The 14,726-nt window shown below is 43.4% G+C and overlaps 2 non-coding genes across 2 annotated transcripts; both read left to right on the forward strand.

Annotated features, from left to right (window-relative positions):
• Positions 1-5,241: 5,241 nt before the first annotated feature.
• trnai-uau lies at positions 5,242-5,335 on the forward strand. Its single transcript has 2 exons — positions 5,242-5,279; positions 5,300-5,335. It is a non-coding gene; the product is annotated as a tRNA-Ile (tRNA).
• A 270-nt stretch (positions 5,336-5,605) lies between these two features.
• Positions 5,606-5,699, forward strand: trnai-uau. Its single transcript has 2 exons — positions 5,606-5,643; positions 5,664-5,699. It is a non-coding gene; the product is annotated as a tRNA-Ile (tRNA).
• The last annotated feature ends 9,027 nt before the right edge of the window (positions 5,700-14,726 follow it).

Raw genomic sequence — 14,726 nt, forward strand, 5'->3', positions numbered from 1 at the left:
CTCTCCTCCTCTTCCTCTCGTTCCTCCTCATTCACATCTCATCTCATCACTCTGTTTAGTTTTAGTTTTAGTTTTAGTTTTAGTTTGGGGTTGAACCCGGGCTGTGGGGTTCCTCAGGGAGCGGATGCTGGACGTGGAGGAGTCGTGTTTACCTGAAACGGGACCCTGCCAGCTGGCCAGCTGCCCCTTTCTATTCACTGCAACTCACACACACACACACACTCAGATCCATCAGCAGCCTCGCTGTCAGGTGAAGTGTGTGTGTGTGTGGTATTTAGACACGTGTGTGTGACGGATCCGTGGCGTACACCTGCCTGATGAGCCGCCGTGGCAGAGTAACGTTATACCCCCCCCCCCATTCTCCCAGTGGGGTCCCATACACCAGCTGGGCTGACACTGACAGACCCCCCCTCACACACACACACACACACAGATTAAGGTTTTTTCGGCTCCTCAGTGAGAATTTTTTGTCATTTTCCTGCTTATAGAATAATAAAACATCACATCACACTTATTATTTTAACTAAATTAAGAAGACAAATAAATAAAATAGTACATTTTAGTAATAAATAATGGATGTTATTCATTGTAGATCCAAAGTTTTAAAGGGCCAGTATCATTTAAAATCTATTTTTTAATCTTTTCATCGTCATATTTTCATGTTTTTCCTGCAGCGTTGCTTTGATTCTTTCATGTTTGAAAAATCCTTTTGTCTCCATGGCAACCATTCAGCTATTAAAACGCCTGAGAAGACCTAGCCCCGCCTTCGAGGCGCAGCTCCTCCCACTCTCAGCTCCTTCAGACTAGCCAGCAGCGATTAGCAAACAGCTGCTGAGCTCATAGAAACTGCTGCTCAGAGCAACGCTGGTAAAAACATTAAAGGGTTAATAGAGGAGCCATGTTGGGACGACTTCCTGGAGGCGGAGCTTCAGAAACAGCAGGAGTTCTTAAAGAGACAGAGGCCCAATTTTACCATGACGATTCTGCCATTTTCAGGCTTTTCAGCAGTTAAATTCACAAACATCCCAGAATAATCAAACCGACTCTTCACTGCGACAGGTGAGTTCCTTTCAGCATAATCAGTAAATTTAACCCAAACCTTGATGTTGATGTTCAGGTTTCAGTTTTTGTGCGTTCTGCTTTTCTTTGCAGGCGTTTTGCAGGAATAAACGTAAATCCTGAGAGAATCGGACCGGACCTGCACAAAGTAAAACACAGAAACTCCCGAGTGGCATCCTCCCTGCAGACACTCATTTCATCTTCATCTCTGGAGGCAAAGCCTCTTCATCGCCCTCCAGCTGTCCTAAACACTGCTTCTCATCACCTCACACACACACACACGGCTCATTAGCAATCACTTCAACAATACCTTTTCCCTGGATGCCGTCCTGAAGCCTCTGAAGGAGATTCTCTGTTCATCCATCCGGCTCTGCCGTCTCTCCTCCCTCCTGATCGGTTTGAGTCTCTACAGACGTGTTTTCATGGAACGCTCACCGGGAACCAGACAGGAATAGTAAAGAACATTTAGTCAGACAACCAGGAACAAAGAGTTCTCACAGCAACTTTCAGCTCCAAAATGTTCAGACGGCGTACCGCCAGGAGGCGGCCTGGTTACCTGTTTTGTCTTTTGAACCTGGAAAATATTTACTGATGACAAAATCTACCAGACTTATAAAACCAGAGACTCCTGCAGCAGTTCTGCTTTCCCAAACAAGTTTAATGCACATTGCAAAGCAGCTAGCTGCATAAAGAATTTATACATTATATAAATAAAGGTTCAAGCTTTGATATTGCTGTCTTCTTTATGAGCTGATGCAGACACAGCAATCAGGTCCAGCGCGGGCAAAACTCTAAATTATTTTTTAAAAAGGAGCCTTTTGTCTGTTTGTAGGATTTTATTGTTTCCAGTGCTGCTAATCTGCTAATGCTCTAATCACAGCGCTAACATTTTTGCTTAGCACTTTTGCATTTTTGGTAACTTTCAAAATGTTTAGCACGTTTAACTTCCCCTAAATGCATTTTTTGGGTAAATTCTAAAACTCTAATTTAAATGTCAACCTTTTATGATAGATATCAATATGATTGAATAAAGTGTTTTAGAATATTAGCCTAGCTAAGTACTGCGCTTTAGCGTTAGCGGAACTATTTTTTAAATTTCCTTTACTGAACCAGGTGAACCCCGTTGAGATCTAGATCTCATTTTGCACATTTACACAAAGTGTAAATTTGCACGTTTACCACCAGGGATATTCTTAAAACTTCACGTTAGATTAGTCATTTGATGTTTAAAATGTTGCATTTTTATGACTCTTTCTGAATGGTCACAAACACGTCTGGGTGTAAAACTAGAACACAATCAGTTCTTCACATTTCCAGTGTTCAGGCTAATTATGGGCTGTGGAATGCAGCTCTCCCACATTGCATGTGTTTTATTGTTCTTAATGAAATGGTCTGGTCCTCCCTCCTGGTTTCAGTCGGTTAGTGATGGGTCAACAGGGATGCATAGCTGAGAGGAGGGGGAGGGGCTTGTTGTGTTTGCAGTAAGACAAGAGGACTAATGATTGAACAAGACAAGTCTGGGCTTGACTGGACTGGGAAGCTGCTGGAAGTTTCCTTCCAGTTGGGATGTCGTGATTGATCATTATTATTAAAACTTGCAGAAATATCAGTTTATGAGCAATTACTTTGTTCTGACATTACTGCTGCTAGCACTAGGCTAGCATGTTAGCTTTGGTTGTATTTACCCAGAAAGCCCTGCATCCACTTCCTGCTGTTAGAGCGGTTTGCGCTCCGCTTGGCGTTCACATTCAAACTGAACCAGAGTTCACTTCAACCGAACTTAGACCGAGGTTTGGAGGACCAGAGGTCAGAGGTCGATTAGCGTTCACAGCTCACCAACCAAACCAGACTTTATAGACTGATGAACTGCAGTTGGGTAAAAGCGGACCAAACCGGACTGGTGGGACCCTGTAGTCTCCCCCTTTGCTTTGGGGACGTCCGGGGGCTCCAGCCCAGAGAAAAGATCAACTCAACTCATCCACCCAAATGTCAGAACCTCTTCACTTCAAGCACACTGTCCTAACGTCCTGAGCCAATCTTGGTTAATCAGAAGAAAACAGGTGAATAGAGGGTGAATGATGACTGGGACCTTAACCCTAACCAGCAGTTTGTGTCATCTATGTTCCTATGCAGAAGTGGCTCCTTGTGCTGGAGAACGATCAAAGATTTCACATTTGGCTTAAGCTTTACACAAACAGATGACTGACTGGGTTCAATGGTGTGATCAACAGCTGAAGTCCTGACAGTCAGCAGTGTCTCTATGTACTGCAGTTGGTCAGCATGTTACTTATCAGACTAATCAGACCAAAAATTTTCTGGGCCCCTATAGATTACAATAAAATCCCCCAATAAAGAAAAAGAATCAGCTGGTCACACATCGTTCAACCAGACATAAACCTCAACACATATTTTGTTTTCAAACTCCACTGACGTTTATTTCACACTTCAGGTTGCAACAAAACTACAAACCATCTTTACAGTGAAACACTTTTGTGTAACTTTAGTTTTTTTTTTTTTCATTCATCCATACTGCTTCCCCCCACACCTCCCCTGTAATGGCACTGTGCCCCTCCAGGGGGCGTGCCCCACACTTTAGGAACCACTGCACCAGGTGATCAACCATCAGCTCTAGTGGCGCAACCAGTCAGTGCACGGTACTTATAGACGATACAAGGTGCCGAGGTTGTGAGTTCGAGCCTCACCTGGAGCACTGGAGTTGCAGGTGCTGGAGGGTACCTAACCCCTACCCTCACTAATATATTAATATCACAGCTGGATGAGAAGTTCAGCCTCTATGTCAACTGAACACGAGGAATTATGAAACTGCTGAAAATTTTCAGCTGTTTTTTTATTCTGATGAAAATTATATTTCTTCACTTGTTTGATATATTAATAGTCTTTAAAATATATTTTAGCTGCAGTAGATATTTCTATAAACAAAGCATTGCTAGATGATCCAGTGGTGTGATGAACAGGCCCATCAGCTCCAGTGGTGGGTCGCAGTTTTGCAGTGACCAACAGAGCAACATGTGGGAGACAAGCTGAGGTTGTGAGTTCGAGTCTCACCTGGAACAGGTTGGGCAGGTACAGATTAACTCTTCCACATGATGATGTTTCTGCTAGTGCAGTTTATTGATTTGTAGCTGAGTTTACTGACTGTAGATGTGTTGCTTTTAATTAAAGATTCAACAAAGATTTTCTCATCATTTAAACTGTAGCGATTAGTAAAGACATGAATTAGACGGTAAGGTTTATCAAGACCCCATGCTGATGGTGGCAAGCTACTGGATAGAAGCCGCAGCTGCCCCGGGGCAATCTGACCACCACCAGCAGGTTAGACGGGTGGAGTGTCTTGCCCAAGGACACAATGACAGAGCAGGAGTTGAACTGGCAACCCACTGATTGAGGAACAAACTCCTAAAACCAACAATTACTCCAGAAGAAAAGCCAAAGTTTGGAGACAGAGAGTGAGATTACAACCCTTAAAACACAGAATTGTCCTGAATTTAACATTTATGGTGTTCCATATTTTGAAGTCAATTCACCCAGTGACTTTAGACAGATTAATTAATGAATCCTAGTTTGGTGAACAAGTTCTAGTGGTGCAACCGGTCAGCATGCGGTACTTATAGACAGTATATGGAGTAAGAGGTTGTGAGTTTGAACCTCACCTGGAACATGTGTCTTTTATTGGCGCTATGAGGAAAGACGTGAATTAGTCGGTAAGGTTGAAGGACAGTTGGAGACCAATAGTGATGTTACCAAGGCTTAGACACGGAAATGTCCTAAATATAAAATGTGTGGCGTTATTTTGAATTGGGTACACTCTGTGACTTGTTACAGATTAATTGATCAATCCTGGTTTGGTGAACAAGTTCCAGTGGCTCAATCGGTTAGCGTGCGGTACTTATAGACAGTGACCAGCAGAGTCATGCCGAGGTTGTAAGTTTAAGTCTCACCTGGAGCAAAGTGTTTTTTAAAGGGACAAAGAAACTTAAAAATGTGATAATTAAGGAAAGAAACCAGAGATCTTAGATCTCAGCTGAATTTCAGGCAACAGGAGTAGCAGCAGGTGTCGTGCGTTACTTTGAAGACTCATCTGAATTTTTACAGTTAGCTCAACTGTTAGCAGATTACTGGCAGGATGAGCAGGACCCAGTGGTCTGATCCACAAACTCATCAGCTCCAGTGGCGCAACCGGTCAGCGCGCGGTACTTATAGACAGTACAAGGTGTGAGAGATGCCGAGGTTGTGAGTTCGAGCCTCACCTGGAGCACAGAAATTTTAACATTGCATCAAACAAAATCCTGCTAGGGGCTAATGTAACAGCTGTAAATGATATGTTACTCAATATTAACTGAATTCAAGGCATTAAGGTGAGTTTTGTCAAAGTTTCAGGCAGCAGATCTAAAGACTTTCTAGTATAGCAGCTAGTGACCAAAGATTTAGTTATTATCTGACATTTGAGCTGCTGAGCATTTAGTCAGTTTGAAAGAAAAGCACAAGTCTCCCAGTGGGAACAGATTCACTAGATCATCAACCATCAGCTCCAGTGGCGCAACCGGTCAGCGCGCGGTACTTATAGACAGTACAAGGTGTGAGAGATGCCGAGGTTGTGAGTTCAAGCCTCACCTGGAGCAGTTCTAGCCGTTTTATTAAGATGTGATGGTTAAAATGACTTAAAATGCTTTTTTATGCCAATCAAGCCAGGCTGCATGGGTAAACAGACATTTCACCCCAGTAATAAAAATCACTGCCACTCTCAAAAATCTCAAAAATCACCGTCTCTCCTTGGTAGGAAATGTGGGATGTATTTTAAACCTTGTGTGAAGTGAAATCAGCTTTCTTACATCTTATCACTATAAACCTCCTGTTGTTGGGTTTGTTTCCCCCCTGAGTGAAAATGCTTCTCATCAGGAGTTTTTATTAGTGTCACAGAAATCCCAAACAGTCTGGAGAGGAAACGTCTGCAGTGGAAATTTCCACAGTAACCCCAACAGGTCCCATTGGCCATGCATGGCCCTCTGTCAATACGTTTAGGAGGACGCAGGCTGAATCAACAGAATCTCTTCCTCTGGAAGTCGCTCCGTTTCAGCGAAGATCTGCTGCTTCAGGACTTGTCAGCTGGTTATCAGAGACTGTGTTTTGTTTGCTGCAGGTCAATAACAGCTGGATCACTCCCCTCCCCCACCCGTTTCTCTGTGGCCTGCAGTGATAAAGCACAGATGTGGTAACGGATAAACGCGGATGCATCATACGTCGGAGTGTTTGTTCGCTCTGCGTGTCTTCAGGCTTCGTCTCTGCCAGGTTCTGTCCGACCGCCGGGCAAGTCTGGGCTTGCCCGGCCTCCCAAGGTCTGAGGCATGCAACTATGGCTAATACACACATCACACACTTCACACACACACACACTGAATGCCGAACATCTGAATCTAGAGCGTCTGACCAGCCATGACTGACTGATGCTGAAGAGCTTTTAGTTTTCTGATGATTCCTCCTTGAAACATTTTGTGATTTTATAATTTAGCAAACAGATTTGATGAATCTCAACATTTAGTAAAGAATAAATAGAGGAAGTCAGCCAGGAGCAAACATCCCAAACCTACTAAAGGTTTCCTGAAGCTCTTAAATATCATTATTCATACCTAAACTTTATGAAATATTGTTTTCTTTATCAGCCAAACATCCTGACTTTATGATTAAATGTACCTTAAAAAACCTCAGTCTGAGGCCTGCCACAGGCCGGCGACCCGTCCAGGTGACCCTGCCTCTCGCCCCAAGCGCAGCAGCACCTCCCGACCCCAAAGGGTCAAGGTGTTAGAGAATGGACGGATGGATGAACCTCAGTCTGAATCCAGACCAAATGCAGGCATGTGAACGCAAAGAGGACCGGGGGCCGCTTTGAAAGAGGAAGTGGACTACAGCTCTATGGCATTCTGGGTAAATACAAAGCTATGGTGGTAGCCTAGCTCTGGTAGGAGAAATAGCTAGTGGTCTTTAGCTAAAGACTAAAGAGAAATCCTCCAACTGCTGCTGGACTAGTCTCGACGTTTGACATGGAGACGGAAGTAGCTGCACACTTGCCTAAGGTCGCCACCAGGGGGCAGTATAGTGAGAGACAGACTGTCCAGCTGCCAGTTGTCAGCCAGGAGTCCAGAAAGGTCCAGCAGGACAAACCAGGACAGACTAGAGGATCATGGTGCTGGTATCATTTTCTCCTAACCTTCTACAGATCTGCTGGTTCTGGTTCTGGTTCTGAATGTTCTGGGTTCACTGCCCAGCTTGTGGGGAAGGTTTTCTGCTGCTGCACTGTTGGTACCGATCTCTGGTACTGTTTGTGTTGTGTTCTTTCTGGATGGTATTTTCAGAGCTTCCAGTTGATGTTCAGTTGGATAAGTTACAGTAACGACTCAAAAGCAAACTTGTTTTTCTCTGCTTCCCGTCTTCCTCCTCCCACTCTGGACACTCTGTCCTCAGCTGTGTCCCCGTCCTTTCAGACCGGCCCCATCCACCAGGTTCAGAAAATCAAACTCCTCCCGTTTCATCTGCTGACAAAACCATGAACATGAACCCAGCCGGTCCAGCGCGCTGCTGGTACCGTAGTTCAGACACAACAAGTGTAGAGCTGTGAGTTTACGGGCTGCTGGCGCTGCTGCCAGCCTCTTTATGACCCGGGAGGGTCGCAGCACTGAAAGGGCCGCCAGCAGCCAGCGGTGGGCCACTCACACACAGCACTGCTTCTCGGCAGGCAGCTATTGTCATGGTAAACGGGGGTCTGAATGGAAGAGGATGGGCAGGACACACACACACACACACATAAAACACAGGAGGCGGGGGAAGGAGGGAGGACAAACACCCCGACCACCTCAGAGATACATCAGCTCTCATCAGGAGAAAACTCAACTTCACTCATTTTCTGCCCAAATTCTAAACTTTTACGACTTAATTTCATTCAGGACGAACATTTATGGTTTTAAAAATATTCAAATGTAACAGAAAACTGTGCATTAATGAGGTAAAACAGCTGGTAGTCATGTCTGAATGTCTTTTAAATGCTGCTGCTGTAAGTTTAAACTTCATGCTTACAGCAGCAGCGACATGGAAACAGAAAACCTTTAAATATTTGCTTTTCTGAACACAAAAGCTTTTCAAATTACAGGACGACCTCTGACCTCCAGCACAGCTCCTGGTGGGAGACTTGGCAATAAGATGTGAAATCATCAAATTCAGAAGAAAAACTCAGAAAATAATTCAAATTAAATCTGTATTTTTGCATTACATACAGATAAACAGCGTTATTTCTACCCCTGCAGTTTAAGGTTTTAAAACATTTTTTTACTGTGATCTGATTGTTTTGGATTTCGGACATGAATCTGATAGATACTTTGAGAAAGATTAGGGTGATGGTATGGAGGCCTTCCAACCGGAGGAACTGGAAAACCTGCAGAAAACTGCTCTGCTGCTAGAGGAAGAAAAAGTTCATCAGCTCATGAAGAAGATGGGAATCAATGATTTCTGGCAAGCAAATTTTAATAAAACATAATATTAGATTTCTCTGCTGACATTGTTTTACCATCACTTCAGCAATAAAACACATTTAATCTAAATCTATTAGGCTTAGCGGTAAAATATTTTTTTGTAATACAGAAGATGTTTTCCATGTGCAGCCAGTGCAGAGCGTCTTTAGTTTCATATTGATTCAGACGAATCAGACGGTTTCTCAGCTGCTCGATGAAACAGAGAGATTATCCTCCACGGTTAAAAGCCCTTCTGAAAGACCTGATGTGTGCCAGGTAATCAGTAAAAGACTCAAGTGTGCCACACACACACACACACACACACAACACGCCCATCCCCACATACACACACACGCCTACACACACACACACTTCAAACAGATGAAAAAGGAGGCAAAAGACAGAGCAAAGGAGGGAAAACACTGAGTAAACCTTCGTCCTCCTCCTCCTCCTCCTCCTCAGACTCTCCCTTTTCTGTTTTCTTCATCTCACTTTTTTGTCTCTTTTCTCCCACATTCTGCTGCTTTTACAGCAACACAAACTTTAAACAATACTTTACAGTTTTACAGCTTTACACTTCTCACATGTTGTTTCTGGTAAATGTTGCCCAAATATGGAGCAGAAATTATGATCCTAACAAATAGTTTTTAAACTTTGTGCTAAAGGGAATATGTGGACGTGTAAAAGCTCCAGTGGTCTCTGCTCTGTTTCCTAGAATAGAAACTCCTGGTTTTAGTTTGGCCAAAATTTCCTTTCTGTTGCCTGAGACGGAGCCAGAAGTAGTTGTAGCAATAAATTTGATTTGAAACACTTATTTCAAATGCAAACACAACACTGTAGGTGAGTGGAAATATACGTTTTTATGCGTCTGTAAAATGTAGTCACCCGGGCGTCGCCATGCTGTTTACACTGCAATGCATGCTGGGTAGTTAGTGTATGCTAGGTGCTACGGTGCTAGCTCCGTCCCTTCGGACTCGGCACAGTAATTTTGCGCATTGAGGGAAATTCAGGCCTTTCAGTTTGAACCGGAGACAGTTGAAATGGCGATGAAGAGGAGCGAACAGAGGAAGAGGAGCGAGTCTGAAGAAAAAGCTGGAGTTTGTCCTGCTAACGAGCTAATGAAGGTTAGCATTGCTAACGAGCTAATGAAGGTTAGCATTGCTAACGAGCTAATGAAGGTTAGCATCAGGATCAGAACATTTTCTCTGACATGTTCCAACAGTTTGTTAGAAAAACTGAAAGATGCTTCATCGCCACGTTAATCCGTCATTTACTATGAACTCAGTGGGATTTTCTACCCACTGAGTGAGAAGCAAACTTTTGAACGGAAACCTCACCAGACTGACAGCTGCAGCTTCTTTTAAAGATTGTTATTAAATTAGTTTTTTATTGAAAGAAATGATTTTGAAAACTTTTCTTTTGCTTGATTTTTTTGGTTACTTATATGATTTATTGTAATTTTTGTCCTTAAAATACCAAAATTTCCACATAACTTTATATTTTGGTCCATCTGATAATGTAATTTTTAAATATTAAATGACTGATAATTAATCAGTTACTCAATAATTGTATTGACATTTTGGCAAATACTTTTTTACTCTTATTAGAGTACTTTCTTGTAAAGCTTCTTGTTACTTGAGTAAAAGTATGTAGCAGTAGTTCTACTGTAACTTGTCCTGTTTGTGTCTCTCCCCAGAGGAATGGAGATGCTAACCGCTAATGCTGCGGTGCTGAGCTAAGGGGCTTTTAATGGCTGCTGATTACTCTGGAGAGGGGAGACCATAATTATAACCACGGATCGGGTCACGCCTCTCTCCGCCATGCGGCTCTGAAGCTAATCACAGGGAAGCGTGTCACTGAGAAACCAGGCTTCCCTTTTGTGTCTCATATGGAGAAAAATACGTGCCGTAATTTTCCCAAAGGGGCAGACAGAGCTGCTGGGTTCTTTATCAAAGAGACTCCAGCTTTTCTTCCAGCTCTACTGCAGATCAGCACACAGATATAAAAACACAAAGAGAAAAATCAATCAGATCTGAAATGTCTGCCTGTTTCCATCCTAACTCATGTTTTCCAGGTTCGTCCTGAATCTTCTGTTCAGCTGCAGGAATTAGAAATGAACTTGCTGCAGCAAAAGGCTGGATTATTGTTTTTAGACTCTAGATATTTTTTTATTCTGTGTGTGTGAGAGATGCCAAGATATAAACTGGACAATATGCTGGCATTTTAGTGATAATTTTACAGTTGTGGTCTTGAAATAAAATCCCAAGTCTTCAGCTTCCGAGACGAGATGGAGACCATCAAAAAGTGTTCTGAGACCAAAACCGGTCTCGAGTTCTACAGAACTAGCCTTGGTGTCAAACTTAGAGATATTTCAGTTTTCAGGTTGAACAGCTTACATTAATTATCATATTAATGAAATATTACATACAGAATGAACAGTTTTCTTTAGTCCCAGCTGAGGGGAAACATTTTTTTCCAGAACCTTTTCTTGTGTTTGTAATGTTGTTGATATTTTTCTGGTTCAATGTGTTTGACATGCAGCAGCTGCAGCAGCTGCTGCAGCTGCTGCAGCTGCTGCCTGACTGGAACCAACAGGAAGCTCCTTCAGCAGCGGATCCGTCCACATTATTTAAAATGTTCCTAAAACTGAAACAAAATGCAGGAAAACTGAAAGTTTAGTGGAAAAACTGGAAACGTCCCAGCTGTCTCTCATCCTCTTTGTCCTCGTCTGAGCGGCCTGCTGGAATAATAAGATGGACCTGGTTCTGGTTCTGGTCCAGATCTGGCTGAACACTTGTTCTTCTCCTGCTTGTCTTTCGTCTCCCAGATGATGAAAGGTCAGAAGCGTCGGTCCCAGCTGGCTCAGGACCCGATGTTTGTCCAGTGGGGACGAGTCTCTGGTCCATCATGGACAGACAGACGGACGGCTGGACCGGTTCTGGCTGGACCGGGTCACAGCCAGAACCAACAAGGAGGTTTGCTCTGCACCACAGGACGATTAAAGTTACACAAAGAAATGTTAAAATTTAACCTGGACAATTAGAGACACAAGTTGCATAAACTTTAGATTAACTGAAGAGAAACGATACAAACGTAACAAATAAAATAAATTGATCAAATTCTAACAGATTTTAAACAAACTGATCAAAGATTGGGAATCTGTCAAACTAACCTCTCCAACAAAATGTCTCATCCTGTTTGAATTATTTCACTGTTAATTGTGACTCATCCTGATCTTGTTCCATATCGAGCCTCGTTTTAGTTTAAGTCTCTTACCACTGATATAAAATTCACACCAGATGTTGGAAACAACTCAAATAATTCACAAAGACAGCAAATCAGATCATCAACAAAGATAAGGGTCAAAAGTTGGACGCATTAAAAACACGATGAGGAAAAAATCAGACAACCAAGAAAGCAGCAGAAATCTGTCAGAATGTAGAAAACATTCCAGTCGGTAGAAAACGGATAAAAAACAAAGTTTTCCTGCTGCAACGCAAATAAATGACAACGTCTGCAGCAACATCCCGACGGTTGGTTCAGATCTGGTGACCAGCAACTTTAAAATCCATCTACAGACGGCGGCGGCCATCTTTACTGCCTAAACGGAGTGCTGCGGCGGCCATCTTTACTGCAATAAACTGAGCGCTGCGGCGGCCATCTTTACTGCAATAAACTGAGCGCTGTGGCGGCCATCTTTACTGCAATAAACTGAGCGCTGCGGCGGCCATCTTTACTGCAATAAACTGAGCGCTGTGGCGGCCATCTTTACTGCAATAAACTGAGCGCTGTGGCGGCCATCTTTACTGCAATAAACTGAGAGCTGCGGCGGCCATCTTTACTGCAATAAACTGAGCGCTGCGGCGGCCATCTTTACTGCAATAAACTGAGCGCTGTGGCGGCCATCTTTACTGCAATAAACTGAGCGCTGTGGCGGCCATCTTTACTGCAATAAACTGAGCGCTGTGGCGGCCATCTTTACTGCCTAAATGGAGTGCTGTGGTGCCTAAATGGAGCGCTGCGGCGGCCATCTTTACCGCAATAAACGGAGCGCTGCGGCGGCCATCTTTATGGCAATAAACGGAGCGCTGAGGCGGCCATCTTTACCGCAATAAACGGAGCGCTGCGGCGGCCATCTTTACTGCAATAAACGGAGCGCTGCGGCGGCCATCTTTACTGCAATAAACGGAGCGCTGCAGCGGCCATCTTTACTGCAATAAACGGAGCGCTGCGGCGGCCATCTTTACCGCAATAAACGGAGCGCTGCGGCGGCCATCTTTACCGCAATAAACGGAGCGCTGCGGCGGCCATCTTTACTGCAATAAACGGAGCGCTGCGGCGGCCATCTGTACTGCCGTAAAGTGCTGCAGGGGGACGGTTTGTTCTTCTTCTTGGGTCGCTGTTTGGTCGGAACCTTCATTCAGATGTCTGACTGCAGTCGGGTTTCATCTGCAGCTGGAAAAACGACAAAAAAAAACACTTTTATTGAGGATCTGCTGTGACAACCTGAGTCTCAGTAATTTAGTTCTTGTCTTATTTTGAAAACACGTCTTTCCTGTCTGCTTGTTTCCTGTTGCTTCTTTGTTCTCCTGTCGGCTGTTTGGTTTGAATCAGGCCTTTAATTCATCACATGATGAATTAAAACGAGCTCAATTCTTTCCATTTGCATAATGTATCATTTTTCTCTTCCTACTAAAAACTGGATGATAAAAGTTTTTATTCTGGTGTTTTGATTTCAACTAGCAGAAACTTCATAATTCATTTTATTTGTTGTTTCTATTTTGTTTATTTATTTTTGATATTTCAAATGTCTTCCAGTTTTAAATTTTCATTGGAATTTGAATTTTTACCAAAATGGTCTGAAAGCGATATGATCATTTATCGCGATAACTTCTGGGATGAATCCAGCAGCATCAGTTACGGTTCCAGGTCTGATTCGGGTCGACTCCGCTCGTTCTGTCGGTTCTGTTTGTTCTGCTGCCTGTATCGGGTTCTGATCCTCATCATTTCATAAATCTGTTTCTGCTGCCAGCTGCAGATTTCTAAATGAGACAAAAGGAGGAACATCAGAGATAATGATCTAGTTTGACTCTCGATTTTTATTTATTGTGTTAAATTTCTTATCAGGAAATTTGATTTATCGTTACCATGATTAATTCCAGTTGATGATGCATAAAAGCTAAAAACTCTTATTGTTAGTTTTATTATTTGCTCAATGAAACCATCAATAAATATGAATAAATGTGGAAATAAATACAATAAACTGTGTAGTTTAGTGATATGAATCACACCTCTTATTGTGACTGGTGTCCTACAGAAGCATTTTACAAATAGGAATGTTTTTAAAGTGTTTGTGGGACAATAATTGCTGTGATACACAGTTGCCTAAAATGATAAATAATAAATAGTTCTTATCGTTATTGTTATGATAGAACCGCATAATATCGTGAGAAAGCTTTCAGCCGTTTGTTCATTCATGCCTCGTGTTTTCCTGTCCTCCATCTTCTCTCTGTTTTCCGTCTCTTGCGTTTCCCCGTGGAGATCCTGATGGCTTCGTCCTCCAGAGGCTAATTTGACTGTTCTACCTGCCAGCTTTGGTGTGTGTGTGTGTGTTGGCGTGTGTGTGTGTAAAGCACCTCTCCCCTGCCAGCCTCCTGTTGTATTAACACCAGTTTCACCGCTGCACACAAACAGCATCAGTGCATGCAAACCGACGGCTCTGACGGCCGCTGCTGCCCTGCGTGGCTCTGCGGCTGCATCCATCAGGAGGGAGTGAAGAACCCTTCAGCATGCGACGCGCAGCGGCGTTTCTGTAATCAGCGCAGCGTTGAGCTGAGGAGGCTCTGCTCTTCCAGAGGCAGACAGGTGTGGAGCAGCGATTGGTTCCAGGCAGAAAGCTAATCAGGCTTCCTGAATAGGCTCTCACACACACACACACACGAAATGAATTAAAACAAAATGCAAATAGAGAGTTAAATATGGAGGCTGCAATGCATATGCATAACCTAACACACACACACACACACACACTCCAAAGGGATGAGCGTTAGAGTATGCTGTGTTCTTGATGCGCTAAGCACAGCCACACACACACGGTCACACACACACACACACACACACACACGCTCAGATACACCTGTCAGAGGCCGG

The sequence above is a fragment of the Xiphophorus maculatus genome, chromosome 10 (genome assembly GCF_002775205.1).
Source record: "Xiphophorus maculatus strain JP 163 A chromosome 10, X_maculatus-5.0-male, whole genome shotgun sequence".
Classification (NCBI taxonomy): Eukaryota; Metazoa; Chordata; class Actinopteri; order Cyprinodontiformes; family Poeciliidae; genus Xiphophorus; species Xiphophorus maculatus.